The following is a 10,828-nucleotide window of genomic DNA, read 5'->3' on the forward strand; positions in this document are numbered from 1 at the left end:
AAGAAGGGATTTGGGGTCCAATCGACCGATCAATGGTATTTATGTGGCATGTACTGTGTGCAGAGCACTGTAAGAAATGCTTGAGAAAGTTCAGTACAACAGAGTTAGTAGACAACGTGTCTAGTGGAAGAACCATGGTCCTGGGAGTCAAAAGACTTCGCTTCTATTTCTAGCTCTGTCCCTGGCATTCTATGTGACTTAGGGAAAATCATTTGCATCCCTAAGCCTCAGTTTCCTCATCTGGAAAATGGGGGTAAGAAACCTCCCCTCCCCCACCTCTCCAGTTGTGAATCCTGTGAGATACAGGAACAGTAATTAATATGATTATTTTGGAGCTTTCCCAAGAGCTTTCGTACTTTCCCAAGAGCTTAGCACAGTGCTCTGGAAGCAGCTTTACTCTTGTCTTATGCTGTCAAGTCATCTCCAACCCATAGCGACACCACGGACACATCTCTCCCAAAATGCCCCACCTCCATCTGCAATCATTTTGGTAGTGTAGCCATAGAGTTTTCTTGGTAAAAATACAGAAGTGGTTTACCATTCTCTCCTTCCGCTCGGTAAACTTGAGTCTCTGCCCTCGACTCTCTCCCCGGCCGCTGCTGCCCAGCGCAGGTGAGTTTTGACTTGTAGCAGATTGCCTTCCACTCATTAGCTACTGCCCAAGCTAGGAATGGAATGGACAGGCCTCTGCTTGACTCACCCTCCCATAGCCGAGATTGGTAGAGTGCTGGAAACTCTCCAGGTGCGACACTGAGAGGAGGTTCATTCATTTATTCATTCAATCGTATTTATTGAGCACTTACTGTGTGCAGAGCACTATACTAAGCACTTGGGAAGTACAGGTTGGCAACATATAGAGACGGTCCCTACCCAACAGCGGGCTCACAGTCTAGAAGGGGGAGACAGACAACAAAACAGAACATATTAACAAAATAAAATAAATAGAATAAATATGCACAAATAAAATAAAAAAATAAATAGAGTAATAAATACGTACAAGCATATATACATATATACAGGTGCTGTGGGGAGGGGAAGGAGGTAAGTCGGGGGGGATGGGGAGGGGGAGAGTTGGAGGGGGACGGGGGAGGGGGAGAGGGGAAGGAGGGGGAGGTCTGTACTAAGTTCAGTATTAGTATTAGTATTTATTGACTGATTGATTGATGGCTTGGGAAATGAGAGATGAGTCAGGGAAAGGAGGGCTCTGAAGATGAGGAGCTTGGTAATCTGTTGAATAAGAAAGGGGGAGAAGTACATGAATTCATTCATTCATTCAATCGTATTTATTGAGCGCTTACTGTGTGAAGAGCACTGTACTGAGAGCTTGGGAAGTGCAAGTTGGCAACATATAGAGACGGTCCCTACCCAACAGCGGGCTCACAGTTTAAAGGGGGAGACAGAGAACAAAACAAAACATATTAACAGAATAAAATTAATAGAATAATAAATATGTACAAATAAAATAAATAAATAGAGTAATAAATATGTACAAACATATATACATATATACAGGTGCTGTGGGGAGGGGAAGGAGGTTAGTCGGGGGGGATGGGGAGGGGGAGAGGAAGGAGGAGGCTCAGTCTGGGTGCTCCCACCCAGACTTGTTGTGGGCAGGAGATGTGTCTGTTGATTATTGTTTCCCAAGCGCTTAGGACAGATGAGGTTCAATATTTCAATATTTTATCTTTAGGCTTGCCTCACTAACCGGCTACAGGCAGAACTGGAGAACCCAGGCCTCCTGGATTCCCAGAGCAGTGCTATTTCAAATGCACCAACAGCTTCCTCATTAATTTATTCAATCATATTTATTGAGTGCTTACTGTGTGCAGAGCACTGTACTAAGTGCTTGGGAGATTACAGCATAGTGTAGTGGATAGAGTGAATGACCTAGTAATGCTTTGACAACTAATACAGACATCACTGGAGAACTAGAGCGCTTTAAGTTTATATATGTCTCAATCAATCAATGGTATTTAATGAGTACTCATTATGTGTGGAGCACTGTACTAAGCGCTTGGGCGAGTACAATACAAGAGAGTTGGTGGATACATTCCCTAACTATAATGCTTACTGTGGACAAGAAACATATCTGTTTATTATTATACCATACTTCCCACGTGCTTAGGACAATGCTTTGCACACAGCAAGCACTCAATAAATATGAATGAATGGATGAATTATTGAGTGTATATAATAATAATTATATTTGTTAAGCGCTTACTATGTGCCAGGCACTCTTCTAGGCACTGGGGTGGATACAAGCAAATCAGGTTGGACATAGTTCCTGTCCCACTTGGGGCTCACAGTCTCAATCCCCATTTTACAGATGAGGTAACTGAGATCCAGAGGAGGGAAGTGACTTGGCCAAGGTCACACAGCAGATGAGTGGCGGAGCCGGGATTAGAACCCATGACCTTTTGACTCCCTGGCCCGTGGTCTATTCACTACGCCATGCTGCTCTCCCTTCTCTTCTTTCCTCTTAGACTGTGAGCCCCGTGTGGGATGGAAACTGTGTCTGACATGAGGATTTAGACTGTGAGCCCACTGTTGGGTAGGGACCGTCTCTATATGTTGCCAACTTGTACTTCCCAAGCGCTTAGTACAGTGCTTTGCACAGAGTAAGCACTCAATAAATACGATTGAATGAATGAATGAATGAATGAATGAATGATTTTGCTCATACCCCACTGCTTAGCCCAGGATTAGGCACAGAATAATCACTTAATGAATACCATCATTATCATGTCACATGCCTCATTATGATTCTGAAATTCCATTATGGAATAAACATTCCTTTCTGATCTTCAGAGCTATCCCCCCTTCAGAAGTCTCCCCATAGTAAGATTTCCCTCTCTCCCAAAGGATGTTCCTGAAATACACTATACTACATGGGAAGAACAGAGGGGCAGAATGCAAAATGATCTAGAGAGGCAATTCCTTGATAATGAGGAACACTCTAGCCATAGTGTAATCTAAAACATCCTTTGAACCCTTAGCTTATCTTCACCACGATACTGAAAGACATGTTTTAAAAGATTACAGATAAGAGGAGGAGGAGAGGCCCAAGTTGCCAAAGAGTGTAATAATACATGCTGGACAGAGAAAAAATACAACGTAATTTGACATTTTTATCTGCTAAGTGTAGATAGTTTCCTCCCCTTTTAGTGTTTGCTTTATATCTTGTCTTCTTAAATTCATCCACACTACTTTCATTATGTTTGACACGTTGCAGCTGTGGTAACAGGATTCTTTTTAAAATATACCTTGACTCAATGATGAGAATATTTGGCTCTAAAAATAGGTCATATATCTCACTTTTAATATGTCAAGTCTGGCTCGGGTCCAGAGGTGAGGGAAATAAATTTACACCATTATCATTTGCTTCTGACCAAACATTTCTGAAGCACATCTCAAAAATGGGAAAATGCTACTTGGGATCTCTTTTCCTGGTCGACATCAGTGAAGCTTAAAAAGGTGATTTCATATGAAACCTCAGGAAATATCACATTAAAGTTATGGATGAGCAGCTCAGTTATTTTATGGAAGGAGTAAGATCTCTTAGCCAGTAATGGAGAAGTAATCCTGTTTATCCCCAAGTAAATTTAATTGATCCACACACTGACTTTTTCCATTCCAACTCCATCCGCTTCATTAGCTTTTATCCAAGGAACTGAAGGGAATTTGCCCTTTCCTAATACCTTCTGTTAAATCGAAATTATTTTTCCAGATCTTACTGGTGGTTCTTGATCATGCTAACTGGCTCTCTATTTCCTGTTTGTGGTATATTCCCACTGGCATCGTGTGAATTTCTTCACACATCCTGGGAAAAGGAAAATCAGAAGAGAGGTCTGCTGTACAGATGGACTTAGTTAGATGGAACATGCAACTAGCCCTTTTTCCATAACTCCTTGGTGTTTTTTGGGTTTTTTTTCCCATGGACAGATGGAAATAGTTTAATTAACAAATTATCGTACTAGCACAATCAATTAATCGATGGCATTTATTGAGCACTTATTGTATACCGAGCACTGTACTAAGCACTTAATAGATTTGGTATAGTCACGGTCCCGGGCCCCAAGGAGCTCAGTGAAAACTGTGTATTTGTGATTCTTATGGCTTTCTTTTCCAGTTGATTTTCAGAAAAAAAATTTGATCTACAGTCAGTACTCTTTTTACGTATTCCTGATGAATCTTTCCTCAAAATATTGGACTCCACACCTATTCCGACTTCGGAGACCTCAGAGAGGCTTTTGCAAACAGCTCATTTGTATTCTCTCTTTGCGAAGGGGGGAAATTCCAGGACCTGGGAGTTTGGGAGTGTGGTTATAGTTTAAATTATTGTCCTTTTCCACTGCCTGACACAGATTTCCCAGAAAACTCCTTGGCTTTTCCATAGTCCTTGAGCATTTTTTCTTCTAGGCTTATGTCATTGTTCAGTATCTTTCACGCACCTGTCTGTGTTAGTTCTGGGAGTTGACTGAGATCCCTCCTCTTTGGCTCCTAAATAATTTTAACAGATGCTGTCATTTAGGCCACTTTGTGATCATTATGTAGGGGGAGCAAACCTCACTTCTACAAAGCTGGATAGTGGATTTTATTTTTGCCAAAAAGGTTAGCATAGCACAGTGGATAGAGCACAGGCCTGAGAGTCAGAAAGTCATGGGCTCTAATCTCAGCTCCACTTCTCTGCTGTGCGGCCTTGGGAAAGTCACTTGACTTCTCTCTGCCTCAGTTACCTCATCAGTAAAATGGGGGATTGAGACTGTGAATCCCATGTGGGAGAGGGACTGTCTTCAACCCTGTTTGCTTGTATCATCATCATCACCATCAATCTTATTTATTGAGCGCTTACTGTGTGCAGAGCACTGTACTAAGAGCTTGGGAAGTACAAATTGGCAACATATAGAGACAGTCCCTACCCAACAGTGGGCTCACAGTCTAAAAGGGGAAGACAGAGAACAAAACCAAGCATACTAACAAAATAAAATAAATAGAATAGATATGTGCAAGTAAAATAAATAAATAAATAAATAAATAGAGTAATAAATATGTACAAACATATATACATATATACATATATTCAGGTGCTGTGGGGAAGGGAAGGAGGTAAGATGGGGGGGATGGAGAGGGTGACGAGGGGGAGAGGAAGGAAGGGGCTCAGTCTGGGAAGGTCTCACCCCAGTATCCACCCCAGCACTTAGTAAAGTGCCTGACACATAGTAAGTGCTTAACCAATACCCCGATTATTATTATTATTATTATTATTATTATTATTATTGTTATTATTATTATTATTACTATCTCCAGAACAGGCATACATGAGATATGGTGATACAACAGTTGCTCCTGCTGGAGTTCATTCCATGTACAACCAAGAGCAAATGTAAAAACATAGAAAAGAGAGGTCTTTACACTGACATCACTCAGTGAAAAGCAGTCATCTTGCTCCCTCCTAGTACTGTGCTAAGTGCTTAGTATAATGCTAAGTGCTTAGTACAGTGCTCTGCACATGGTAAGTGCTCAAAAAATACAATTGAATGAATGAATATCTTACCTCACTGATTTCCTTCTACAATCCAGCTGGCACACTTCACTCTAATGCCACTGTACGTTGATCTCCTCTATCTCAACACCAATCCCTCTCCCACGTCCTGCCTCTGGCCTGGGATTCCTTTCCACATCATATCTGACAGACATCACACTCCTCCCTTCAAAGCTTTGTTAAAAGCACATCTCCTCATGACTAAGCCTTCGTTTTCCCTATTCCCTCTCCCTTCTGCATCATGCTTGCACTTGGATTTGTACCCAAATCCACTCCAATTCACTCCACCTTCTGCCCCACACTGCATACATATCTATCATTTCTTTTAATATTGGTCTCCCCCTCTCGACTGTAGGCTCCTTGTGGGCAGGGAACTAACTCTCCCAAGCACTTTAGTACAGTGCTCTGTTCGCAGTAAGTGTTCAGGATACAATATGCTTGATTGATTGATTACTTGGAGAAGACTGTTGGCTGTGTTTATTGATCTTTTCAGCTGCACCCAAATATATGAGACAAAACTATCACCATCAGAAGGATCATCTTTGAAATGAACCATGATAAAGCTTTCTATTAATCTTCCATCATGATCTGATGTTCTGTATATGTAGATTGTAAAATCCCTGAGGTTCAAGGATCATGTTTATCAACCCAATTGGATAGTACTCTCCATTCAATCGTATTTATTGAGCATTTACTGTGCACAGAGTACAGTGGAAAGTACAGTTCGGCAACAGATCAATCAATCAAACAATCATATTTATTGAGCGCTTACTCTGTGCAGAGCAGTGTACTAAGCGCTTGGGAATTACAAGTTGGCAACATATAGAGACAGTCCCTACCCAACAGTGGGCTCACAGTCTAGAAGACTGATGGATAGAGACAGTCCCTATGCAACAACCATCTCCAAATGCTATTATGCTCTGCACACAGTAAGTGCTCAGTAAATTTTACTGATCGATTGATTAGATTTTATTTCATTTTCCAATTTGTTTTTTACAATGAACCACATTTGGGAAAAGCATCCATGTATGCAAATACAAATTGAGTATTAATAATAAAATGGTTCTTATGAAGACCATTTCCCATATGAGCTGATTGTGTGAATGCTCAAATCTTTAAAGGAAATCTTAAAAATCTAAAGTTATCCAAATTTATGTCCCTGGTTTAAGTCTTTTTTTTTTTTTAGGACAGACTATTGCATAGTAATGTTCTCAAAAATGTGATTTTCCATTTTATATAAATATTGCAAAGAGGAAAAAAATCACATATTGGAGGAACAATTTACTGGTTTGGATCACTTCTAAAACAAAACATTAAAGACAAAGGAAAGGTAAATATAAAGAAAGTGATTCAGTAAAAATCATTAAATTAAGGAAAAATGCTTTCTTTCCACTGTTGAAGAAGGTTTTTAGCAATGTTCACTTGAACATTGAAGTCTTTAGCATGGCACTCTACTATTTGAATTTCAACAATTTATATACACCTCAAAATGTTATATGAACTGCTAATATGCAGTAGAAAGTTTGAGTAAGTTTTACAAAACAGTTTTGCAGACTAACACAGTTCACAGAGCTAAAATTGAACACATTTTAAAACTGCTGAGCAGAACAATTTAGCCCTTCCACATTCTGCTCATCGCACATGTAGTAAAATGCTTTTAAAAAGTCTGTGTGCACATAATTGTGGGGGAAAATATTGAAAGCTTTTATCTTTGAATTCAGGAAATATCATTTAGTACCTCCATACATCTAGGGAATTATCCATAAAATGTATGTTAAGATAATGTTGTGGACATGAACAGAAAGAAAAAAAGGATATTATTAATCCATACATAAATTCCAAATCATATTGATAAGGTGTAAAAAAAATTAAATATATTCAAAAATACTTTGCCGATGTATGTAAAATGCTACCTGCTTGCAGAATCATCAAATAGTAGTCAAAGTGTACACTTGGGAAAGATATCACTAGCATGATTAATTTGGGCAGGGATGATCTTTACTTGAAACATAAGTTGATACATTGATTTATTTGGTTATTATGAATTCATTCATTCAATCGTATTTATTGAGCACTTACTGTGTGCAGAGCACTGTACTAAGCACTTAATCAGGCCACTTATGAATGTATTCAATGTGAAAATATTTTCTTTTTCCTCCACTGATTCCTTTGAAAATTTCCCCTTGTTTTCACAAGTATCTGATTCAGTTTACATTGAAACTTCCTAAAATATGATATAGATTATCCTAACTTTTGATATAATCAGGTCAAAAGTGAAAAAGGGTTCATTTAATATGTATAATGACTTCTAAAATAGGTGTATTTTTCACAGCCTTTTTTCTAAAAAAATTCAAGTAAATACCTGTGCAATGTTGCTGAACTTTAACATGAGGATGAATTTTTTAGTTTTCAATATTGAAAAATATATTTTCTTAAGAAATATCTGTTATCACATTCACCCAATGAAATGCAAATATGCAAGTAATTTAACATATGAATCTAACTTACCTAAATTTTTCTATTTGTTCACTTTTATCTAACAATAATATTTTTAGAATTGGAATAGTCATGTATAATGCACAGTTCAAAACATTCCATTTTTTTAAATAGCCATGTTGAAAAAAAGAAAAAGCAGAGCACAAAAAAACAGAAAAGAAGGAATTTATATATATATATATATTATTATATTGTATATATATATATATATATATATATATTATACATATAAACAATACTTTAAAGGAAAAAAAAACCCTGTTCATAATTCAGTATTTCTGGGAAACTGCATCATTAGGTCTGCAGAGCAAAAACAGTTGAAATACTATGGATATTATTTATAGAATATAGTTCTTCACTTTAATGAAGAGATAAATACATTGCCTTTTCTTAAATGTGGTGATTGTCTTCAATATTTTACAAAAAAAAAAATTGCTCTGTTCCGTTAAAGGAAGAGTGCACAACCAATATATGGTCTTCATGTTTATGCAAACAAATGTAATGTGACACTATGTGCTACCTTGATTTTATTATTATTTGAAGATTTATTCATGTCAAGTGACCTAGAGAATTAAAAAAAAAAATTACAACTCTCACACGGGCGCACCATCAAGGAGAAGCAGGTGCTAGTTATAGCAGGAGAAAATTAAAAGCGGCCTGATGATGGCAGGAGCTGTTTGAAAAGCTTTACGCTAGCCAGAAGTTTAATTTTTAAAGTAGTTTTACAATCCTCTCAAGCTGTCAGTGGGAAAAAAAATTATATTGAATGAATACCAAGTCAGGAGCATGCTAACTTTATTTGGTAGTTTTTAAGAAAGCTTTAAAACTGCAATTCATGCAGGCAAAGATGAAGTTTGAAGGTTCTTTTTCATGCCTATCGGGTCATTCTAGTTACTTTTATCATCATTTCATCCAGCTGTGGAAGTATGCAAGACAGTATTTTCTCAAACACTGTGCTTTATGAATTTAGGAATTTTATGAATTTCACCGCAAAGTGATCTTGTAAAAAAAAATTTGGGCAGATTACTAAATTATAAGCTGGTAGTGCTAATAAACTAGGCTCTCAGGTATAGGAAGGCTATCCAAAAGTCCTGAATTTCATCATTTTCCAAAATACACGCAGCTCAATAAGCTCGTGATTTTTCAAGGACTGTCAGAATTACTGGAAATGAATGCGTCTTTTAAAATCCTTCAAAAGTTGGCCTGATCACCTGAGCTAACTCCCCCAAAGGCAAGGTAGACTTGAAGTTCCATTGCTGGCTCTGGTGGAGAGAAGAGAGGACAGTATGGACAGTTTCAACTTTAACCAATATTGTGGTGGTTCCTTAGCCTAAAATATTCCAAATGTACAAGAAAAGACCAACAAAATATAGCACGTGCAACAGAGATCAGCATTGTACATTTAAATAAAAGCAGATGCACCTTCATAATTTCAATTTCACCCAGTTAGGAGAACAGCACACCAATTCCTTCGGGTCTGTGAGTTGTAACTCACTTTTTTTTCTGCGTGCTGTAGCCAACGCTCCATTTTTCATGGACGGATCATGCAGCCTGCGGCTTCCTCGGACTCTTTGATTTTTTTTCCTTTCCCTTTCCCTCTCTGAGCCATTTCACTGCTTGTTAGCACCTCGCCCAGATGGTGGGCAGAGTCAGGGAGGGGAAGTGAAACTCAAAACAGCCAATTTTGGCCCTTGTTAGCAGCTCTGAGAGAAAAGGATGGAATTAATGGCTAAAATGAACGTTTTGGATTATCTCTGCATTGCAATTCCCTGATTCTAGGGGTTGGCCATTCTCTGCATTTCTCTATTTACAGATTTTTCAAAATCTTCAAAAAGGAAAAAATTTAATGATGCATCCAGTTATTATGAAATACTTCACATTATTGTGTGCCTCACTCTGGTCACTGATTCAAGGGAAAATGGACAATTTAAGGCTATTGATCCTTGATTTAAGCCTGCTGAATGGCCTTGGGCAAGTTTCTTAACTTCTCTGTGCCACAGTTACCTCATCTGTAAAATGGGGATTAAGACTGTGAGCCCAATGTGGAACATGAGCTATGCCCAACCTGATTATCTTGTCGATAATCAACAAGAATGAATGATTATTCATTCATTCAGTTGTATTTATTGAGCACTTACTATGTGCAGAGCACTGTACTAAGTGCTTGGGAAGTACAAGTTGGCAACAGATAGAGACGGTCCCTACCCAACAGCGGGCTCACAGGCTAGAAGGGGGAGACAGGCAACAAAACAAAACATGTGGTCAGGTGTCAAGTCATCAGAATAAATAGAAGTAAAGCTAGATGCACATTATTGACAAAATAAATAGAATAGTAAATATGAACAAGTAAAACAAATAGAGTAATAAATCTGTACAAACATATATACAGGTGCTATGGGAAGGGGACGGTGGTAGGGCGGGGGGGATGGGGAGGGGGAGAGGAAAAAGGGGGCTCAGTTTGGGAAGGCCTCGTGGAGGAGGTGAGCTCTCAGTAGGAGAGGATAGTTGTATCTATCTCAGCACTTAGTATAGTGCCTGTAACATAGTAAGCACTTAACAAATATCATAAAAAGTAGGTATTCATTCATTCATTCATTCAATAGTATTTATTGAGTGCTTACTATGTGCAGAGCACTGTACTAAGTGCTTGGGAAGTACAAGTCGGCAACATACAGAGACAGTCCCTACCCAACAATAGGCTCACAGTCTAGAAATGTTAAATGGCAAATGGTTCTATTTCAACCCTCTTACTGTAAGCACTATTCCTGCCCACAGAACTTTACAGACTAG

The 10,828-nt window shown here is 38.5% G+C and overlaps 1 non-coding gene across 1 annotated transcript; it reads right to left on the bottom strand.

The window, feature by feature from the left end:
- Positions 1-622: 622 nt before the first annotated feature.
- On the bottom strand, positions 623-760 carry LOC119925008. The gene has a single exon (XR_005449680.1). It is a non-coding gene; the product is annotated as a small nucleolar RNA SNORA7 (small nucleolar RNA).
- Between the last annotated feature and the right edge of the window lie 10,068 nt (positions 761-10,828).

This window comes from Tachyglossus aculeatus, chromosome 2 (assembly GCF_015852505.1).
Source record: "Tachyglossus aculeatus isolate mTacAcu1 chromosome 2, mTacAcu1.pri, whole genome shotgun sequence".
Lineage (NCBI taxonomy): Eukaryota > Metazoa > Chordata > Mammalia > Monotremata > Tachyglossidae > Tachyglossus > Tachyglossus aculeatus.